This window comes from Urocitellus parryii, chromosome 14, assembly GCF_045843805.1.
Source record: "Urocitellus parryii isolate mUroPar1 chromosome 14, mUroPar1.hap1, whole genome shotgun sequence".
NCBI lineage: Eukaryota > Metazoa > Chordata > Mammalia > Rodentia > Sciuridae > Urocitellus > Urocitellus parryii.
The window spans coordinates 16,574,120-16,598,309 of NC_135544.1; the positions used below are offsets into that span (position 1 = coordinate 16,574,120).

The 24,190-nt window shown below is 36.4% G+C and overlaps 1 pseudogene; it reads right to left on the bottom strand.

Annotated features, from left to right (window-relative positions):
- Positions 1 to 4,224: 4,224 nt before the first annotated feature.
- LOC144250061 (integrin alpha-V-like) lies at positions 4,225 to 23,471 on the bottom strand (annotated as a pseudogene).
- Between the last annotated feature and the right edge of the window lie 719 nt (positions 23,472 to 24,190).

A 24,190-nucleotide genomic window follows, 5' to 3' on the forward strand; every position in this document is an offset into this window, starting at 1 on the left:
TGATCCTCAGTGAATAGGAAACATTAAAAATAAACTCAAAACACCAAGCAATTTGGCATTACTCACTGTAGCATGACAATTCCCTTTATTCGAAAACAAACGTTTTGCAATCAATAATTCTTCCTTTAAATTCAAGCATCAAAAAGAAAGTAGTCACTTGATTGTTTAAGAAGGAAATGCACTTGCCCCCCTGGTTAGCAGATTAGCAGTGTAAACAGCCCAGGGAGCTTTCCCAGGGGCTGTCCTTTCAAGAGGCCCAGCTTCCACTTTCCCATTCCCTCCAGGCAACAGGGGCCAATATCTTTGCCCATTAACAGCAGTTTTCCATATTGAGAAAGACATTATTGACCACAGTAGGATAGCTCAGGTCTTTTCCCTCACTTTCCCCACAGGAGTGAATTCAGTAGAATCTTTCAATTCGGAAACAGTCAAGTCACTGACCATCTGACTCCTTAGATAGTCTCAGCAGTACTCTTAGCAATCTGGAAATCCCTCCCTTAAAATTTCCTCTCTCTCTCTTTCCTCTTTCATACATAGTCAATGTTGAAATTCAACATTAGCTTTGAAGTAAAAGAAGTAAGAAATAGGTAGAAAGGAAACATAAAGGAAGGACTAGGGGATGTTAGAGGGATGAGGCTTTCCAGGAAACTGAGGCAGCATACAGATACTCCCCACCACCACTCTTTAAACCCTGATTCTTGAGATCAAGTCAGACTTTAGACATGTTGCTCAGAGTTAACAGGCACGGTTTATTGAAGGGATAGTAAAAGGGAGAGAGTTGGGTCCTCTCTGGAAAGAGAGGGACAGCATGCCTCTCTCCTACACTCCAGATTATTGGGGATCCCATTAAAACTAACCTCTGTTTATGCCTCTGAATTTTTTTCTATCACATAAGCAAAGGATCCCACTGGTCCTCAGTGGAGTTTTACCTTCTCCCCAGGGAACTCCTCTGGACCCTTCTTCAGAAACACCTCTTCTCCCATGACAGCTTCAGACTAGTAAAAGAATAATCACTGTGCAGGATTCAAAAAGTACAGAACCTATTCACAGAAAGCATTCACACATCCAAAACAAATGTGTCACTAATAATGAATGATGACAGCCATGTCTCTGAAGGAAGAACATGAAAATACAGCATGGAAGTAAAAGTAAACACTAGCCACACCTGTCCTCAAGGAAATAAGCAGAAATCTTTGGTTGTTTTTGAATATTAGATGCTACTATTTTACTTGTTTTAAAATGTCACTTTATTATTATTTAAAAAAATGTATATATATATACATACATATATATTTTTTTTCACCATATGCTCAAGTTTATTGTACAGCCACAAGTTACACATGGGAAACTAAGCAGAACACTGTATCAGCTTTCACTAACTCACACCAATTTAGCCAATGATTGATTTGAGAAGAAAACTTTATTTGATGTCCCAACTAATGTGGGTGATCAGAAGAGAAGCTGAATAAAGATAATTACTTCCTGTGTTATTTAGTTAGCAAATTATTTTGATATATACAGCTTCTAAGTTACCTTAAGATATTTCCAAGTGTTTCAAAGCTGGTGAGGAAGAGTTTATATTCATCCTGAAATAAATCATAGAATGGAGTGTTTAACTTCTTTGTACATCCACAGCAGAGACATTCTTTCACACTAACAGAAATACTATTAATCTTTGCTCTTTGGGCTTACTAAATTAATGATTGAAAAGTCAAGGCTCTTCATCGGAGATTAAAATGCACACACACAGACAGCAGTGACAAAGATGAAGCACTTTATTGCAAGCTGCTGCCAGCTTATATAGGGAAATGAAAGTCAGTTATCCTAAAACAGGAACCCCCTGGGACCAATCATAGTAATTGTTAGGTCATCATCTGAGGTGCATGGGATTCATGGGGGTCATGAGCTGTTCACAAGCCCAGATGGGTGAGCCAACTGAAAAAATTTTAAAACAACCTGTTATCCGCTCATTGGCAATTTGCCTGCTGCCATGTTACATTCATGGACCCATTATTAGAAAAACCCAGGGAATCCTCAGGGAAACTCCCAACAATGATGAATTTGATATTAGCTAGGTTTGGTTACATTGTTGTATTGCACTTGATAATAATGACAATGAAGATCAAAGTTTCAATACCTTTTTCAAGAAGTTCATTGAGATAGAGTTCATAAAAGGAAAAAAATTGAGTGAAAGCAAATACTAACACCAGCTGAAGAGTGTATTTCTATTCAAAATGTATTTTTATGAATGACAGCTCTTAGTTAGAAAAACAGATGAGGGAAAAGTTGCTATAGACCAACTTAGTGACTGCTTGGTGGTAGGCAACACTTGGCCCTAGGGTAAAAATAATTTTTTTCTTAAAAGAATTTAAAATTATTGGTAATAAAATACTTATTACATATGATTGAGATCTTTCAAGCTACTAATAAATTCTACCCCCAAACCCATTAATTTTAAAACTCACTAAAGCTAAATATAAGGTTTTGTCCATGTTCTAACTTGCATCTAAATGTGCTTCTACTTTGCGAATATATTCTCCAGTTCTGGTCATCACTTGTGCTTATATAACACAAGATATGGCAAGATAAATTTCCATTATTTTTTAAATACAGAAAAACAGACAATTATTTTAAGGAAATATTTATCATTGCTTAATGAGAACAGCAGTTAAAAAAAACTATTAAAGTCTCTATTTCTAGAGTAAAACATGATGTAATTGAACAAAATAGGGATAATTAAAAGTCATCCCTAGGTCTTGAGGAACTGTGAATAAATCACACATTCTACCAGAAGATTCACCACCCTGCAGGCATAGAAAACTACAACTTGCTGTCTATGCTGCTTTTATTAAAAAATTAATTTCTGTTAAAAAACAAACAAACAAAACTCAAGAAAGCTTTAAAAGGTTTTCAATAAATTGAATACCTTATGAAAATACCTTTTTGCAGTAATTCTGATAACTGAGAGTGGTTTTACACATTATCTTGCTTAAACTGAGGTACCACCCATGGGAGTAGCATCATGCTACTGCTAAAAGTAAACTTGGGAGCTACCTGAAGAGTATTGATCCCATGAATTTCTCATGGGGTGGGAATAGGGATTCAGGTTCCTGTCTGTAATGAAAATGATCTTGACCCTTTATTGCAACAATTTTAGAAATATAAGAAAAAAACATATTGGAGGAAAATAAATTCATAACTAAAGACTCCACTCTATCTAAGAACATACTATTAATAAGGTAATAGTCTTTCAATTAAAATGCTTTCTTTAAGTGTACTATAAATAATATCCAGATGAAAACAATGGGATAGAAGTGCTTTGGAAATGATTTCCAACTCCATATGACTTTAACCATCATGATATTGAGCTGAAATTAAACTATTACACACACTAAAAGATATTTGTGAATACAGATTACATTTTTATATAGGTTGGCTTAAAGGATTTCTTGTAGAACTTAAAAAAGTAAAGTAATAAAATATATACTACTTTATACTTTAATAAATATATATGGATTAAATATAAGGAAAAAGTAATCACATGTACCCAATTTTCATGTTAAAATATTGTACAATTATCATTACAGGAAAATTTGCTCCCCAGAGCTGGGGACTGAACTCAAGGCCTCATGTATGCTAAGCACATGCTCAACCACTCAGCTAAACCTAAACACCCAGTTTCCAGGAAAGAATTCTGGTGGCATCATAAATTTTTTAAAAAAAGTTCAACTATGTAATAGATATTCAAATCCAAATTCAGGTAATTGCAAAGCTTTCAGTTGCTTTAAAAGTAAACTGTAGCGTAGTGTGTATTAAATAAATACCTGTATAAAATATGTGGATGCTAAGGTCCAAATTTAGATTTCTTTAAAAAAACAATGAACAGTAAAACCTCAAATACTAAATCAGAAATGGTAATTGTAATAGATACTATTTTATATAAAGTAGGAACTGAGGCCCTACCTGTCTTATGTACAATGAATAAAAACCATCATGTGAAATTTCATTATTTAAATATACAAAACAGGGCAATGTATGTGTATTAACCTGTCTGAATTTATTTATAAAGAGAAGACCGACAAATATTGCTCTCAATTTTGTGGTTAGACAGAAGTCACTGGGTACATTCAGCAGAAGTCTTAGAATTTTATTCCTCATGAAGGGAATTTAAATCTGTAATCAAGTTTGTAATCCTAACAATCCAGGATGTAGTATAACTTAAAATCACAGATAATTTTCTGAGTTTTACTCACCATTTTCATGCAGTTGAAGCTGTTATCTTTCTTGTTCTTCTTGAGGTGGTTGAACATGTTTTAAAAAGCCCATCCTGTACATTACAAAACCCAAAACAGCCAGCAACACAATCCTGCCAGAACTGCTAAAATGATCACCCACACAGTCATAGGCATGGGGCTAAATGCTCCAGGTGACATTAGTGATAACTAATGTGGAATTGAAGATATCCTCAATTGGAAGGATTTTGTAAGGAAATTCTATGACATTAAATGAAGCAGATGACTTCAGAGAATATGAATGATTCTGGTATTTCTTATTTATAAAAGTCTCAGTCCATAGTAAAGACAGGATTGAACTCGGGCCTCTGTATAGCTGCCTAACTTAAGACAATCCTCAGGCACTGAGCAATTCCACAATCCAAAGTGTGAACATCTCTTTCACTGAAGGCAAGATCTTGCTTTGTGATGAGATGGTTCTGGTCACCTTGCCCAGCAATTGTATCATTCTTCTTAGTTGTTTGTAAATATGAGATCTTGATTCTTAAAGGGTTGATCTCCATATCTGAAGTACAATTCATTGACCCATTAATGTCATAATGAAGGATGTACAACAAAGTGTTGTTGTTATGTTTATAAGGCCACTGAAGATTTAGCATGGCTTTGCTGAATGAACTTGAACCATTGTTTCTCACCTCCTAAATGTGCTGAACAACTGGTCTAACATCCTGTCTTCAGTCTTGGGTTTCTCCATGTGCTCCCAATTTGCAATAGGAAGAAAGACATGATCAGGACTTGAGACTCCTCTTATCTCAACAGCAGCTATAACAGCAAGGTCAACTCTGTAAGATACAACTGGGCTTACTTTATCAAAAAGATTAGAACTTTGAATTTGTAAATAAAATTTCACAATCTCTGTGATTGCTGGTGTGCACTTAATCAAAGACCAGCTAAGAGTTGAGTTCCAGCCTTCATTGGGTTTCCTAGGTCACACAGCACTTGGCGGGTTTGGCTTTCTGTCTTAAATTCACAAGAAAGTCTTGCTAATGCTTCACTGTTCCAGACAACCCTGAAGAAATCAGCCTGTGGTGGCATGGAAATGCTGAGCTCAGCTTCATAGCCACCTTCTCCTTGATTCTGAGTTTAACAATCAATGTGAGAGGGTTGTCATCTCCAATATAGATCTTCTTTTGATCACTATGTACAGAAACTTCCAGTTTGGGTTTACAGACATTGGCTTCACCACAGTCAAGTAGAAAATGAGCCTGTCCACTGATGTTGGCAGGGGTGAACTGGTTAAGGATGGGTCACAAGCCTGTGGCATCAGCAGCTGTTCTATAATCCAAGTGATGCGCCATAAAAATAGTAATTGGAGTAAGTTTGTCTCTAAATTCAGATTCATCTGCAGATATGCTATCAGCTCTTTCACACTGCATCTGCACCCTCTAGAAATTGTCATGTTCTTGGAGTGACCTGGGAACCTGCTATGGAGAAACAGTGCTTGCTGAATTGATCCTTTTTGCTTGAGTATATACAAAAGAAGCTCCATCTGGAAGTTAAGTTTCCTTGGAAATGCTCCTTTGCCATCTGCCTTTAAGCAGAACCTGACATTAAAAAAGGAAACTTTGAGAGTTGTCCCAGGCAATGAGCAGGTTTTATTGTCTTGATTTTAAATGCTAGGGTATACTTGAATGCCAGCATTTATGGTGATAACAGGTCTGGTCCTGTATAAGACAGCTCTACACAAAAAGCTCTTACAATGAAGTCTGGATATGCATTCTTGTTTCTGTCTGTGGCTTCCTTTATGGAATAGCCAAAGCTTGGTGGCATCCTCTGTGCAGCCCACTGCCCTTCAAGGATGAGATGGCACTGTGTTCAAGCCTGTTGATTTTCTATTGAAGATATAAACAATTCCTTTTTTATCTTCACCCCCATTTGGAGCAGTGATTGCAATATCATTGACGCCATCCTGGTCCAGATCTCCCAAAGGAGCTATGGCACTACCAAACTGTGCCAAGACCTCAAACCCATTCAGCTTTGTAGTATGGAATTCTCCTGAAGCTTTATGAAGAGACACAGACCCCACCATTTGGAGTTTGCCATCAGAGCCTCAAAAAACATCTGCATAATCATCCCCATTAACGCCAGTGGCAGCTACAGAAAATCCGAAATATGCAGCCATCTGCTCACCAGTAAAATTGTGCAAGGAAGACATGTTTTTCCCATCATAAAAATAAACCACTCCCAGAGTCCTTGCTGCTTTTGGAACTCCGGAAACAAAGACATTTATGCCATTACAATTGAAATCTCCGACAGCCAACTAACTGAGTAACCCAACTAACTGTCATCAAAAATTGCTTGTGGAGTCTGAGTGGCTAACTGATTATTATACTTGATGCTATGAACATTGGGGTCATATTTAGATAAGATTTCTGCCACTTGATCCAAAATGAGCTGACATTGTTAATAAAAACTACCAGGGCCACCAAGAAGTACTCTGTCAGCTTTAGTAAAATCAATGCTGAATCCTCCTTGAAAAAAATCCCTGTCCATCAGCATCAATATTTTTTGACTTGCATGGAGCATAGTCAACAGTCTTGGGTCCATCTTGAAGAAAGAAAAATTCCAACAGGCTCTCTCTCCTGTTTCAGCTCAGTCCACCAGTGGTACAAGGGAGCACAGGCCAAAAATTTATCCTGTTTTGACCTCACAGATGCTCCAAACCACTGGCGGGATTTAATCTCTTATGGATCATCCTTGGCATAATCTCTATTGCCTGTTGCATCAAATTCAGTTGGTTGGCACTGGTGGCTAGAAGAGCAGTCACATTTGAGGACTTGCCTTCCTTCTACAACCCCGAGCTGGGTAGTGTTTGCTTAGGGAGCTTCCTCCAGAAAAAACATCCTGAAAGAAGGTGCTGGGCATGAAGAAATCCACCGCTTAAGCCAAGTAACTTCCTTCTGGGCCAAGAGTACTCTGCAGAACTGTTCACATCTAGGTTGAAGGTGCTGCAGAGGCAGCAGTAGTCCAGAGACAGAAGCAGGAGGAGGCAGGGGCCAATGCGCACCGCCGCTGCACCTGAGAATCCATGGCCAAGTGCGCCCAGGATGCCAAGCCTGGAGCGGCTGCCCCTCCCGGGACACAGGGTGCCAGGGGCCCACCGCTTGTGCGCGCCCAAACTTGTGGGCTCTCTTCCCAGCTAGCCTGGGACAGCGCTGGGAGAGGCAGGAGGGCTGTTTCCTAGAGGCTGCCCTGGAAGGGAGGCGCAGGGTGCATGAGGTGGGGACAGCAGCGCGGGTGCCCCTCGCCTCCTCTGAGCTCGGTTCAATGCAACATCACGGGCTGGGGACTCTAAAATATATTTTAAAATATAACTTTTCATAAGTTTAATATGATCCTAGATTTGCAGATTCACTGACATTTAATAGGGAATATTAACCTTAGACTATGAAGATAAAGTAAATTCATGAATTTTAACCTGCTTCTCTACAGGTTTCTCACTTGTCATTCATTAGTGGATGAAAGCCTTCTCTGAACACATTCTGACAACAAATCTTTTTTTTTTTTTTGACTGGTCGTGTGTCTTTTAGAGTCAAACCTTGCACAACTTTAATTCATTCTCACTTACAAACACTAATACCCCGTCCATACTTTCTCTGTAATTCATTGGTTTTACTATGGCTTCAAGAATTGTTGCATCTTTTCTTTTCCTTTTCTTTTTTGGCAGTCTATATGGTGATCTGAAAAGAACATGTTAAGACATGATTTTATGCAATAGCTATCAAATATGTAAACTTCAGTATTCCAAGAGCTTGTGCACAACAAGGAAAGAAATTCAAGAAATATTTAATGAAATTAATGTATCGGCATTTCCCTCCTGGTCTTCTGTGTTCTGTGCTCATTAAAATGGAGAATATGTACTGTAGGGGCCATTGGTCTGCTTTAGGGTGATGTTTCTTGCATTTTCATGATCTAAAAGTAGAACTAAAGATCTCAGCAATTTCAAGCTGGCACAAGTACATTGTTTTCAACCCGAAATGCATAATTAACCAGAAAGCTAGTTGTTGACAGCTAAACTGACTGTTCAAAAAAGGCCCTATTGCAGTTCTAATGAATGCTGAAAAGTAGGGTGTCACAGTGATTTTTTTTTTTTTTACAGAGAAGCTATATCCACGCAATTGACAAAGGCTCATTTTTCAAAGCTGATGAAAGCTTAAGGGTAATAACAATTATCTCTGTTGTCAAGTACTTATATCCAAGAGGGTATTTATAATCCTATGGAAATTCTATAATTTACTAAACCACTAAGCAGGTCCATGCTATTCGCCCTCCCCAGCCCCATAGGAAGCATCTTATCTCAACAGAGAATTGGAGTCAATGATGTAAATTAAGTAGTTCTCATAAGGAAGACAGGAGAAAAATGCTATAAAAGCATGCTTCCCAATTTCCAACAGAAATACCCAATAATTGGATAGGATACCAAATTTCACAGCACAAATTAATCTCATGGTTATAGAATGAGAAAGATACCCAAGCAGGATTAGTGGCTTATAGTTAAGATGGGCTATTATGTCTACTCTTGCTAACAGCAATTTCACATGAAAAATTAAAATAAATATGGGATACATTATGGATCAAAGCCAAGGAATGCCTTAAATATAGATTTCTTCAGGAATGTGCATGAATATTACCACATCTTTAAATGGTAATTTTAAGAGATTGTCTTCAAAATACATGGATGACTCATGATGTAATAATCGCCCTCTTTCCAGCACCTTCGACAAATTAGAATTCTTGGGAGATCCATGTACTAATCTGCCTCCCAATTACAAGAAGCTTTTTTTTTTTTTCTGGTACTGGGAATTGAACCCCAGGGGCACTTAACTACTGAACCACATCCCCAGCCCTTTTAAAAATATTTTATTTAGAGACAGGGTATCACAAGTTGCTTAGGGTCTCACTAAGTTTCTGAGGCTGGCTTTGAACTCCTGATCCTTCTTTCTCAGCCTCCAGAGCCACTGGTATTACAGGCGTGCACCACTGTGCCTGGCTCAAGAAGAAGGAAGTTCATCTTTTCACATTTGTAGTGCAGTGCTTACTCTGTCAAGTCTATGGTTGATCTGGACATGTTTCTTTTTTAGAAAAGTTAGAACAAGAAGAATGAGGTTATTCTTCAAATGACTTTGATGAAATTCAGTCTTTATACTTGAGTTAATGACTCTTTTATTTCTTCATTGTCTTCCTTCCCTCCTTTTCTCCTTTCTTCCTTCTTTCCTCCCTTCCTCTCTCCCTCCCTCTCTTCCTTCTTTCCTTCCTTCCTTTTTTCCTTCTGTGGTTAATCCATGAAACACTCCAGCTATGTCATTCTGATTGTACTATCAACTTGAAATCCAGTTTAAATTTCCATAAATTTGCCTTATTCCTTGAAAATAATTAGCATGAGTTTTATTTATTTATTTAAAAATTTTAATCTTTATTTAACTTATTTATTTATATGTGGTGCTGAGGATCAAACCCAGGGCCTCACTCATGCTAGGCGAGTGCTCTACCACTGAGCCACAACTCCAGCCCCTAGCATGAGTTTTAAAAATCTGTTTGCCAGATCTTTATAGACTTAATAAACTTGACAAGATCATTTTATATAATGTGCATACATAGCATTACTGTATGCTATTCATACATCCATTCTCTTTCTGTAACACCAAGTTTCTAGATGTTTCCCACTCATGAAAAAAAGCAGTTCATACTGAATTCATCTATTGTCAGTCCCTTTACAAAGTATGCACAAACACAAATATATACATGCACACACACAGAAGTTCTAGTTTTTAAATTCCACATTCCTTAAAAATTCATACATGTAAGACAAAGATTATGCTAAATAGAATCTTTCTCTAGAGCATTTTCCCTTTGATAGGCAATGGAAAAGTAACAGAAAATATCACTCTTCTTGGAGCTGTGGGCTTCCCTAGACTTTCTAATTCTTCATGAATGCACAGTTATTTTTCTAAGGTGCTAGAATGTCCCCCGTGCAAACTTAACAGATAAGTGGATACAGAAATAGAGCTATAAATGTCTTATAGCTTTTCAATAATGGCAGCTGAGAGCTAGAAAGGATGACAACACAGGGTCTGTGGTGAGGGCTGAGTGCAGATGCTAGTAAGCTGGGGGCTAGCAGAGTGGAATGTCTCTCCAGACTGACTGATAAAATCAGCATGGTGAAGCTACAGGAAAGCCATAGCCCTCTGCTATCCTGAGCCATGTGTGTGGTGCTGAGGACTTGACCATGAGGACAGCTGGAATGTTTCTATATTTGCACCAAAGCCTAAAATTTAACCATCATCAGCACATCATGTTAGTTTCAAGCCAAAGCATTTTGTGTGACCCTTCTCTGAATGATATAGCCTTCCAACTTACCACCTGGGATTTAAATAGTGTCCATAATCCCCACATCCATGTCACATGCTGACTGCATGTGCATAAAACAGGAATAAGACAATTCTCCCTGTGTTTTGTTCTCTCAATTTCTTTCCCATTGACTTGTTATTTTGTGAGGACAGCAAAGAGTAGACTGAGGATTAGGGTAAGTGAGTTCTAGGCCCAGTTCTGCCTCTTCTTAACTGTGTGATCTTAGTAAGTCACTTGCTACTTTCCTGTGGACAGTTTCCTTATCTGTGACATTAGACCTTTAATTAAATGTGAGATACTTCTTCAAATTTCAGATTTTTCTTCTTTATTGGTAGTTTTCTCTTTTGTACCTGTGTCCATTTCTCCATTTTTATTTTATGAATTTTTAATCCTTCACCTCCGACCTTCAAAAGTTCCCTGTCCTGGGGAAATATGACCCCTCTATACTTGGAGCCTCTGTAGCTCCCAGCACATTGCATTTGGATCACTCTTCCTGTATAGTCAATTTCTTTCAACAAAGACTTTTTGTATCTTATTTATAATATGTTCCCAAGTTCTTGGCACTTAGCCATGCATTCAATGAATATCTTTGGAATACCTGACCTTCCTAGCCTTCTCTTGGAGAGCCCCTTTAGGCAAAGGCAGAGGTCAAGAGGAGTCTAAGTTTGTTTCAGGCTAACTCTGTTCACAAGGATCCAGGCTAGTGTTCAGACTTAGACATCTGAGTTAGGAGTGTTCACAGGTGATTGTAGTGACTAACCAGTTTGCATTTATTCACTTACAAATGTGGGCATTCACACACTATTATGTCAAGATCCAAGGAATATATTCCAAAGATAATAAAGTCCAAAATATGTTATCTCATAACAAGTGAATAGTTTTATATTACACTAGACTGTATATTTGGTCATGGAACAAGCCATATTTTCTTCAGCCCTCTATGGCTCCTTCTTTATTTCCTTCTTCTGCCCCAGTTCCTAATGAAGTTTGAGGAATCAAACCTGGTTCAATACATTTTTACCAAAAGTTAGTTTGAAGTTGAACAACATCAGATCCAATCTCCTCAAAAGTCTTTATTCTGTGTAGTTCTCTTTATATAAAAACATGCAGGTGCCCATTTTAGCCTATCAGTCTCAGCTCATCAATATGCTCTTTTAGAGTGTGGATATCTTCTTTGCATACTTCATAGATTCACACCCAAAGCCCAATTTAGAAGCACTAAGTGGAGAGACTCTCTGCTTTATTTTTTTTACATTTCTCTTCTGAAGCCCCAGGAATGTTGGAACTTAAGACACCCTTTTTACACAAGGAACACATGAAGCAGTCTAATCGCCTGAATCTGGGTAAAACAGGATGGCTTTGGGAAGAAGTGGAGTAAGAAGTTACATGGCCCAGCTGAAGGAACTAAAACTACAGTGACAGCTTTTACTTAACAAGCCACTGCACATTGAAGCATGCCTCCACACTCATAAAAGTGTGAGCTCCTACCCAAGGCCTATATTTTGAAGTGGCTCTAATATATATATATTTAAAATTCATGAGCTTGATCAAGTTTTAGCATACAAATTATTTCTTGGACATGACCAACTCATTCTGCTATGCTGAAAGATTTGACATTGGAGCAAATTTTAACAGCAGTATTAAATTAAAAGATATTAATATAAGGAATAATTCATAGTCTTAGAATCATAAAGGAAAACATTTTCTTGATGACTAATCTACAACTACCCAAGAATGAAAGAAAACATTATATGCTTGAAATCAGAGTTAATGATTACATTTAAGCATCATTTTGATATTATCATGAATACATCAATTTAAGAAAGGCCTGTAAAATTATGCTTTTTCATAGTCATTTATATCTTTGAGACCCTGAGTCAAGAATACAAGTACTTGCTGGGTGCAGTGACGCACACCTATAATCCCAGCAACTAGGGAGGCTGAGGCTGAAGAATAACAAATTCAAGGCCAGCCTCAGCAAATTAATGAGGCCCTAAGCAACTCAGTGAGACCGTGTCTCAAAATAAAAAAATAAAAAGGGCTCGGATGGGCTCAGTGATTAAGCACCCCTGGGTTCAACCCCCAATACAAAAAAAAAAAAAAAAAAAGAATATAAGTTACTTTCCTCAGAGGGAAAAGATTTTCCTGCAATGGTCGTATTGGTACATTTCTTTCTTTCTTTTTTTTTTTTTTTGGTGTTGGAACTTTTTTAAAAAAATTTTTAATTTGTTTTAATTAGTTACATAGGACAGTACAATGACCTTGACATATCATACATTTGAATCAGATGGGATATAATTTCTCATTTTTCTGTTACATTTCTTGTATTTAGTTGAAAGTCTACTTGTTGTCTCAAATACCACCCCAATATATTTTGCTAAAGGGATATATTTTGAATTTTTTTCAAACAAGAAAAATACATGCAGATTTGGGTTTCAGAAACACACACTGGGAGAGTTTCTGCCCTGCTTTATAGTAAAAAAAAAATAATGGATTTTTAGGCCCTTTGTCCAGAAAAAAAATTCATGCTTGAAAATTGTTGAAATAAAGCTGCTGGTCAGAAATAAATTTGAACCCCAAAGGCTTCTGAATTTACAAATCTTTAGAAACATACACACAAAACATCACACCTGTGCTTCCATTTATCAAGAGAGTGTATATAGTCACCCAAACTCTTACCACATAGATCCCACCTACTCTTCAGTCTGCTGAAGAGAAAACAGTTGCAGATGCTGGCATATCACAAGGCTAGATAGTAAAAGGAATAAGAGAAATAGGATGCTCAAGTTTGGGGAAATAATTACTATAGAAGTCTTCTTGCTCAAAATACAGTGGAAATTATGCATTCCAGTACTAAAGGATACACTATTATCAATCTAAAAGGTGGAAGAAGTAGTGAGGGTATAGTCATGTGTATATGGTCATCTTGCTTCTGCTTTGCTTTCAATCTCATAACTGCCTATTTATTAATGGTGTTATTCCATATGGCCCACAACCATGCCACTGAAAATGGAGTTTCATGAACTACTTAAAAAATAGTGTGCTGGGTGAAAAGGCACAATCCTGTAATCCAATGGCTTGAGAGGCTGAGGCAGGAGGATCACAAGTACAAAGACAGCCTCAGCAACTTAGAGAGGCCCTAAGCAACTTAGTAAGACCCTGTCTCAAAATAAAACATAAAAGGGGCCAGGGATGTTGTCCAGTGGTTAAGCACCCTAGATTAAATCACTGGTAAATAATAACAACATAATTATAAAATTTTAAAAATAGTGTGGTGAATTAAAGCAACCATGAATTTAGAGTGGGAGGAGGAAAGTGGAGAGCAAAGGAAAGAGAGAAAAAAAGGAGGTAACCTCTGGAAGCAAATATCAGAGAATGCCTAATATATAAAACCTTTCTAATTTAACTTCCCAATAATCATGAGGCAAAGGGAAGAACAGGTGCTTCTTCTCACTAAAGCTTTATGCAAATAAAATTAGAGATGATTTGTTATGTTTTTATAGTATTCCTATGAGATGCATGATATAATGAAAAACTCAGACCATCAGAATATTAAATTATCTTGACTTAGAAAATACCAGAAAAACATTTCAATTTGAATTCTTCTTGGTCAAGATACATTGAAGCCAACATCCAGTACTGGTAATCACACTGAAAGTAATCTGACTTGTTTTATATTAAAAACTTTCTACATGGGAACTATCAAGAGGCCCATATAGTCAACCTAGAGTTAATGTATGTATTACAGAAAGGAAGAAAATTTTGCAGATTTTTACTTGCAAATACAGATATGAGAAAATAATGTGAGATCTTCCTACTATACAAATATTGTCATCATCATAATTCCACATGGCATTTTAATACATGTCTTCTCACCCTTTGAACTCACTCACATATCACTGTGGATGTATGACAATAATGATAACACATTGTACACCATTTGCTAATTGCCAAAGCATTTTCACTTACCTTATCTTATGATGCTCATCATGGCACTTTGAGAACTATTTTCATCATTTTTCAGAAAAGTACATAGGATTTTAAGAACACATAACTAAATTACCCCTGATCATAAAGCTAGTAAATGGGATTCAAACAAGATTTTCAATCCCAGGAATGTGCCCTTTCTACTATTATGTAATACATGCAAACTTGATAAGTTATTTTGAAATTTTGTTGTTGTTTTGCAGCTGGATTTGTTTCAGGGATCAAACTGAAGTTGTTTGGTTTTAAGACTTTTGAAAATGAATAACCAGGCAAGATACTATCATATGAAAATTTTAAAAATAATTATTACCTATGGTTCTGAACATCTCTTCAAAACAGCATTTTATTAACAGTTTTGAATAATAATAGTTCTCATTGGACTCAAAAAACACACTTCAAAAGTAACAGATTTATATTATAATAATGATTGACATAATTCTTTGCATACAGTAAACAATAAATACTATCAAAAAAATTTAAAGGATGCATTTTCACATATAAGCAATGGTAAGGTTTCCTAGAAAGTATGCATTCTCATCATAAAATTACATACAGAAATTAGGGATGTAAATTGATATAGATTCTCTTAAAATAGCTTTGTGAAGTTATGCCTATATATTTTGGTCTATCCATTTCAATTTAAATATTTAGCTTAAATAACTAAACTAAGATGTAGACCAAGATTTTTCTACTTTCCCCCAAATTTTTGACATTAATTATTTATCAATTAATAGAAATAGAATATAAATAAATAGAAAAACAATATCAAAACAAAAAGAAGTATTAGGATGCTTATTAAATAATTATACTGTAGTTTTTACAATGGAATATTATTCAGATAGCAAGATTTTATTTCAAAAAGCTTTACTTATGTGTTCAAGACTTTTTATACAGACCTACCCAGAAAAAGGAAGGTCAAAATGAAAACTGTATATACTAAAATGTAAAAGATGACAATTTCTTGTTGGTAAAACTACTTAAAATTTTCTTATCTTTTAAAAATATTTTTATAGAAACACTTAGGATATTTTAAAATCAGTATATTTTCTTGAAGAAGGTGGTATTAGAAACTTTATCACTGAGCTACATCCTCAACTCTATTTATTATTTTTATTTTGAGACAGGGTCTTGTTAAGTTGCCAAGGCTGGCCTCAAACTTGTGGTCCTCCCGCCTCAGCCTCCAGAGTCACTGGGATTACATGTATGTGCCACCATGCCCTGCTAATATCACTATCTTAAAAAATGGTCAAAATTAATTTAGTTTTTACCATATATCAGGCATAGATATAACTTTTTTACACATATTATCTAATTTAGTTTTTAGAAAAACCATTTAAAATTAAAAGTAAAAAAACAATGTAAACAAACCTGTTTAAGGCCATGCAATTGACAAAATAGAAGATCAGAGAGACTAACATCTTTAAATATTTAAAGCACTATTATTTTATTTTCTGACACAGATTTGTCAACTGCTAGATATTTGAGTTGAATTAGAATGTGCATTTGAACTTGAGGAAAGAAGTTGACTGACGTTATCAACCTAAATGTATTCAAGAAGCAGCTACATAACCTAGATTTTAACACAATGAAACTTCTTGCATGGAGATATAATTCTACTTAATGCATATACATAATTGATATCTCTATCTAAAATCTATAAAAAATTCAGACAGGATCATGTTTATCTAGAGATTTCTTTGTGGAGGAGGGTATGGGGAATGAGAGAACATGTTGTGAATATCCAGGTAGGTCTTTTTTTTTTTTTTTTTTTTTTTAAAGAGAGAGTGAGAGAGGAGAGAGACAGAGAGAGAGAATTTTTAATGTTTATTTTTTAGTTCTCGGCGGACACAACATCTTTGTTGGTATGTAGTGCTGAGGATCGAACCCGGACCACACGCATGCCAGGCGAGCGCGCTACCGCTTGAGCCACATCCCCAGCCCCAGGTAGGTCTTAATTATGAAAAGTGATTATTATTTTCAGACAGCTCAGATGAGATTTCCACATATTTTTCACAAATTTCAAAAATATTTAATTATGTACTAAAAAAACACTGTCCTGAGGCACAGTGGCACATGTCTATAATCCCAATGGTTTAGGATGCTGAGGCAGGAAGATCACAAGTTCAAAACCAGCCTCAGCAACTTAGAAAGGCCCTCGTTAATTTAGGGTGAGTGTAAGCAACTTTGTGAGACCCTGTCTCCAATAAAAAAAAAAAAATCAATAAATGGGCTATAAATGTGGTTCAGTGGTTAAGCACCCCTCAGGGGATTCAATTCCTGGTGTCAAAAGAGAGGAAAAAAAAGTTTTAAATAGTTTTAAATTAAAAACTTGTCCTGGAAAGGTTAAAAAAAAGTACAAGCAAAATAATAAGTAAAAGAACAAAAGAAATTAAATTAACATTATTTTGGATGAGTTATTTTTGAACTCACATAGCATTTCACATAGTTCTCTATCATCATGATTATATCATTTTGTGTTGTAATTATTTTTCCCACTAAATTTTAAGCTTGGAAAAAAACTTTAATCTTTAAAACAACTTTAATTTACTAAACTAAAAAAAAAACTTTAATTTACAACAACTCATTTAGGATTAATCTATAAACTTAATCTTCAAGGTTATAGATTAGGCATAAAAGAAGTCACCATTAAGACATTTATAGATTTTTGCTGAAATGATTGATTAAAACACAGACATTTCCAAGAATCAGAGTTGGTGGGGAATAAAGACAAGCTCAGATAGTAGGGAGAGAAGCAGCACTTCAGGAGTATTAGGAGGTATTAGGAGTATTAACAGTATTAGGAGGCTTATTAAATATATTGTAGTCATTACAATGGAGTATTATTCAGATAGCAAGATTTTATTTCAAAAAGCTTTACTTTTTAAAAATTTTTTTTAATATTTATTTTTTTTTTTAGCTCTCAGTGGACACAACATCTTTGTTGGTATGTGGTGCTGAGGATCGAACCCGGGCCGCACGCATGCCAGGAGAGCGCGCTACCACTTGAGCCACATCCCCAGCCCAAAGCTTTACTTTTTTGTTCAAGACTTATTCAATTTTTGAGGATTCCTGGGCAAGCTGTTACTGTCACTGGCATCTTCTAAGGTAGCATTAAGGTTGAAAGACAAGAAGTCACCCAGCTCCACAGACTTGTCAAATAAGAGTTACAGTATGTCCCTACCATTGTCACGAGGAATTCCATTTCATAACAAGTCATAATAATTGTGGACATTCCACTAATCCAATACAGCACATTATTCGATTACTAATAATTCAATAAAACCCTTCCCCCAGTGCTAACTCCAAATAACGTTTCTGCATATTATAAGAATTTCTCATTAACAACTCACAAAGGAAAGGAGATGCAGAGCACCAAGAATCAAAGTTTCTTCTTAGACAACTTCTTCCAGGTAAGAACTTGTAAAAATATACTTTAAAATAAGAAGGAAGGATAGACGGAACGAAGGAAGGAAAGAAGGAAGGAAAGAAGGAAGGAAGGAAGGAAGGAGAGCGGAAGGGTTAGGAAAAGAAAGGAAAGGAAAGGGAAAAAGAAAAGAAATATTAAGATGGGTATCAGGTAGACAGCCTCTCCTGAGGTTGACTTGCTGATAGCATATGAAAGAAAATCCTAGATTTAATCCTAGATTTTCTTTCCTAGAACCAACAAGCACACCACCTGGCATAGTTTCTAGGTCATCAGTAGAGAGAGACATCAGTATATTTGGTTTCCAGTTCAAGCTTTACCATTTAGAACAACTCATTTAATCTCTCTCCACCCCAAATGCAAAAGCCTTTGTTGCTTCCTTCTTTTCTATGCTATCTATTCAAAAACCACCTGTTGAGCCCCTACTGAGTATTAATCACTGTGGCACTCCCTCTGTCCTAAAATAGAAGTGCAGATGCCTCAAAAGGTTGGTGTGAAGATGAAATAGAAATGTAGAAATCTCCTAAATATCCAGGTACTAAGAAAAGGCTTCATATATAAGAATTACTCACTGGATTAATAACTACATGCTCATGTTCCCAGTTAGCCCTAGCTCCCTGTTTTCTACACTATATCTTGCTTCTTTCCCATCCCCCATCAAAACAATGACAGACTTGAAGAGACATATTTTGGGTAGCATCATGTTGTAATTATGATCTTTCTCATTTTGATCTTTATTACTTTCCAAGACTAGTAAAAGACAAATACACACCTACCATTTCTACTACAACCAATATATCCCAAACCATCACTACCATCATCATTACCACTACCACTTTCATCTTCATCATCAACACTACCACCATCTTCTCTTCCACTACCATCTCCTCCACCATCACCAATATTATCCTCATTCTGCAGGTAAGAAAACTGACTCCAATATGAAGTAACTTAATGACACACAGAGCACAGAGACAGAGTTCAAACTTGGTACAGAGTCTCTATTTTCAGGTAGTCTAAGATTGGAAAATGGGGTGGCCTGAATTTTGAGTGTCACCCTTAGTTTCAGGGTACCCAGAATCCTCCAATCTCTCATTCTTAAACCTAAAAAACAAAAACAAAACAGCAAACTCTATCAAAATATTAATAAGCAAGGCAAAATTCCGCTTTTGGCTGTTTATTGCCACTTGCCTCTATATCTTTAGCTGCCACAAAAGAGTCCAATGCCTACTGCCTTATCTAACCCTGTGAAAACTGTAAGGAAAGAAAGAAAATGTCATCTAGATCCCTGAGAAAATGAATTGTTTATTCTGCCTGGCTCTATAGTAAGACACCTGTATAGGCTCACGGGAAGAAAGAGGCCTGGCTGTGTCAACCTTTGGCAAATAGATGGGTATTATGCAGACAGCAGGTAGAACCAGGAGAGAAAGGAAAGGAACTTTCATGTACTCCTGTCCATATTGTTGACTGCTTTCTTTTCCTCCCACGTCCTTCTGGACTTCCTGACTATAAGGCAGAATCTGTGAGGCCCTATGAAAAGTCAGTAGAAAAAGTCCTATCTCACACATGAACAATTCACAGCAGCCAAACTATGAAACCAGCTTAGGTGTCCATCAATGGGTGAGTGCGTAAAGAAAACATAGAATGTATATCCACAATGGAGTTTTATACAGCCTTAAAGAAAAATGAAATGATATCTTTTGCGGGAAAATGGATGGAACATAATGTTAAGTGAAATAAGTCAAACTCAGAAGGTCAAGGGTCATATATTTTCTCTTACATGTGGAAGCAAGAGTGGAAAAAGGTAAAATGGTAGACTCTAATGAAAATCAAAGGGAGATCAGTAGAGGAAAAGGACCAGAGGGGGGGAAAGGGGAAATACTGGGGAATGATATTGGCCCAACTATACTGTTATATTGTGTGCATGTGCAGATATGTAACAACAAATTTCATTATTATGTGAAACTATAATGCACTAATAAAAAGTATGGAAAAAAAAAACAAAGTTCTGCCTACTTAGTCAGTAGGCACTGAAGGCCACTCCAGCCTCCTACCTGGTTTACCCAAAGCAGTTGTAAGATTATCTCCTGTGCAGCTGACCCACCTTACATTGGTTGAATTTTCATCCTTTCCTGGCTCCTGCCCCAGAACAGCTTCTACTCCACTGTTGCAAGGAAACTTAAGATTCTCATGGCATTTACCTTTTATTAAGGGACAAACAGCTTTCCTACCCCAAAGAATGAATCTCAAATGATGGGACTTCAGTAGCCATAACAGAAAGTCACATGAATATTTTATAGGAGGTTCCCATGATTACAATATTACAATGTTGTCCACAGGCAATTTTTCATACCTCAGCTAATAAAGACACAGCAGCAAAATGACACTAAATAACTCTCTCATAGGTATTATATCCTTAAGGTAGCTCCATTCAAAAGAAGTTAATTCAGTATCTTTAAATCACCTGCCCTGGGTTACTGGTGTTCTCAGGAAAAAAAAATGCAAAGAGCATCTATTCCCACATCAAAATTTAGTGTAAAATCTGTTCAGGTTTTTTAAGATAGTGGCAATACACTGGTAACTCTGAGAATAGAGGGAGAGTGGATGGCAGAATGGAAGTACTATTCATGAGGCTAGTAGATTAAAGTAAATAAAAACTATTCCTAGAGGCCAAGGACTAATTCACAAAGAACAAAACAAAATACTGACAGCAGTTTACTAGAAAAATTGTCAATTTTTTTAGAAGCTTCAAGAAGTAATGTGGCACAGAGAAGCACATGCACATCTTTGAAGTCAAATAGGTGTTCAGATTCTGGATTCATAACTTCTTAGATCTCTGAGATTCACTTTTTTCATCTTCAATGCTACTTACTTCCTTGGGTTGTCACCATATTAAATGTATGAAAGAGCACTTGACAGCAGGTATGGTGGCACTCACCAGGGGCTCTGGAGGCTAAGGCAAGGGGATGGTGAGTTCAAAGCCAGCCTCAGCAATTTAACAAGGCCCTAAGCAACTTAGTGAGACCTTGTCTCTAATAAAATATTAAAAAGCGCTGGGGGTTAAATCCCCAGCACCAAAAAAATTTAAAAAGACAGCACTTGAGAAATTTCTTGGTCGTCTAATAGTAGTGGTTCTAAATTTTGTTTCTACATATTATACCCCAAAAGGTTCCACAAACAAAGACCCTTTAAGGGATATGTCAGATTGATTTAAACACATTCATAATGATTTAAAACTGCACAAAAGGAAATGAATTGTGGCTAAGTCATTGATTTTGATAATGATCCTCTTTATTGAAATTGTCCATGCTCCTATGTTTTCCAAGATAGGGCACCTTCTTAAAATGCACATCACATCTTTCTTTCCAGTTACGATGTCTGTCCTCCAAAAATAAATTCAAATGTTTTCTCCAAGATTAAGGCTTCCTATATCCCCTGCACAATGTCTTCATAATGATGTTTATACTTACAAAATATATCTCCCACTTTAAGTATGAGGAACATATTTCTTTTGATTTCCCTCATAATATTAGCCCAGTGTTAGTCACTCATCAATAGCTGATTAAGTAGGAATTGATATTGATTTTTAAATTCAAGTCCTGAACTAGGGAAGCAATCAACCCTGTGTGATGGCCTTGGATGATGACTCAGAAAGTAGACCAGGATTTAAACACTTCAATATGCCTACACTAAGAAATTTCTTCATTGGCTAAGATGAATTCCTTTATGTAACTATATTATAACCTCAAACTGTAATTAGCACTAGGAAAATGAGATTACAATAGCATAAATGGAAATCTGGTTGACATGGAAAAGAACCTTTCTGTACATAATCAACTTGGTCTCCAGGCAATACTAAATTATAACATTTTTTATATAACTCATAAATGTTTTTTGCTTCTACCCTGTCTTATTTTTATAATAGTTATGCATTCAGAAAGCATAGGAATTTACAAATACATCTTGTAGTTATAATTTAGGTTATCAGATGATACTACATGTGTTTTGGCTCAAAAAGAGATAAATATTCTTGTCTAAAAGATAACTCACTAAAGCAGAAACCCATTGAAATGCTAAAATTATTCCAAACAAATTTCCTACATTAGCACATTACTTAGGAAAGTTCTATGCCAGTATAAATCATTTTAATAGTCTAAATGAAACTCTATTACTATAAAATAAATCCTGAATATGCTAGATTCAAGGCACTATGTACTAATAGCTTTTCTTGTTTAATGATAATTTCTATAGTATTTTTCATTATTCCTGATTTTTCCCAATGTGCAATTGTTCTTCTGTTCTAATCACTTCAAATTTGACTTCATTTGTATCTGGTGATCTTATTGTACCATATTATAAAGCTACATGCCACATCATATAGCTAGGTATTTGTTCCTTAGAATTCTGTGCAGCAAGAGATGAATTCTGGTTATAAACAGCCAAAACCAGTATTTCTTTTCCATGGAATGTAATAATAATAATGGTAATAATATAATAATAATTTGATAGGATTTATAGTCTTTTGTTCAAAAAAGTATATAAATATTCAGTGTAAGAAAGCTCTATTTGTTGAGATAGATGCCTTACATATTACATCTTAGAGTCATTGAAGTTAAAACCATACCTGAAAATGTAACACTTGTTAAAATTAATTTTGGGCAGACACATTGTTTAATGCATTATTCTGTTATAGGAATCCTGTAGTAAACTGATTTGCTAAGCAGTATGTCATGTAAATTTTCCAACTTACATAGTTTTCTCAACTCTCTGTTTTAAATATATCATAGTAAATGCTCATTTTTTTCCAATTATCTTCACAAATGATATCATTATTGAGCTCTAAGTAATTTAATTTTTTGGAAATTGCAAATAAAAAGTTTAATTTCACAAACTGAATCCATCATTTATAAATACACTAAAGCACAGTCTACTCGAATTTAGAGTAAGCATAGGTACAGTATTTGAACGGAACAACAACTTCCTAAGAGGTCATGGCAAATGGGCAAGTTGTCTCACCCACAACACTTAATGATCTGAAATTAAAACATGAACCTTTTTCAGATGTTAAAGAAAAAATTTTGAAGACATATTGTTAAAAGAATCTGACAATTGAGAATTTCATTCGGATGTTCTTGGGATTCTAAAATACCCAGGTGATGGCTGAATCTTTCCTATTGTAAAAAAAAAAAAATCTAAATGCCTAAGGCTAGCCTCACCACTGTAGCCTTCCAGACACCCCCATTGGTCACTACTGCCTCCAGGGTCCAGGGCTGTGGTCCTAGAACCTGGGTCAGTGCACACAGAGCCCCACTGCTCAGGAACACTGAGTTAGAGGCGCCTAATGCAGGCAATACACCCCCTGTTGCAATGCCCTGCTCTGCACCAGCTGAATCCTCAGCAGGGACACAAGGGACTCCCATCTCAAGGACTCAGGACAGACAGTCTGGAACCTCTGAGTGAATGAATGGACTGTGCAACCCTGAATGCAAAGACTTGGAATGGAACATGCCTGCAACTGTGAACCGCAACTACAAGCTCTGTGACAAGTACAGTTTTGTTTTCAAACACTTCGTCTCTGTGGTAAACAGTTGGCTTCCAGGATATTCTCTCCATTCCTAGACACACTTTAGAACCTGCAGTTAAAACTGCTCACTCAGGATGGCTTTAGCTCCACCTCCTATTTACAAGTTTCATTTCACAGCCACAAAAGTGGTTTTGTTGCAATTAAAGCAATATTTAACTAAAATACAGTACCTGATTCATGATTTTTACACAATTGAATAAACAGTCTACAGGATAGAGTTGTTTACATCTTGTCTCCATTCTAATAAAACAAATGTCTGACCCCTAACTTAAAAAAGATGTTGCAGTTATAAATTAAAACCTGATCCTCTACTTCATAACTGAGGAGACAGGCTGCGTCCAGTGGACTCCTCAACCCCTGCTCCCTGGCTCTACAGGAGTAAGGCATCTGTGAGGTTATCTTGAAGTGTGGGCCGGCAAGTGGCCCCAGATGGGCAAGTGGTCCCAGATGCTGGCCTGATGTCTCACATGTCCCTATTGGGCGGGTCACAGCCCTGGTACAACAGCCAGCCAGCACTGCGGAGAGCATCTCTGGTCTGGCAGCTCTGTCGTGAGT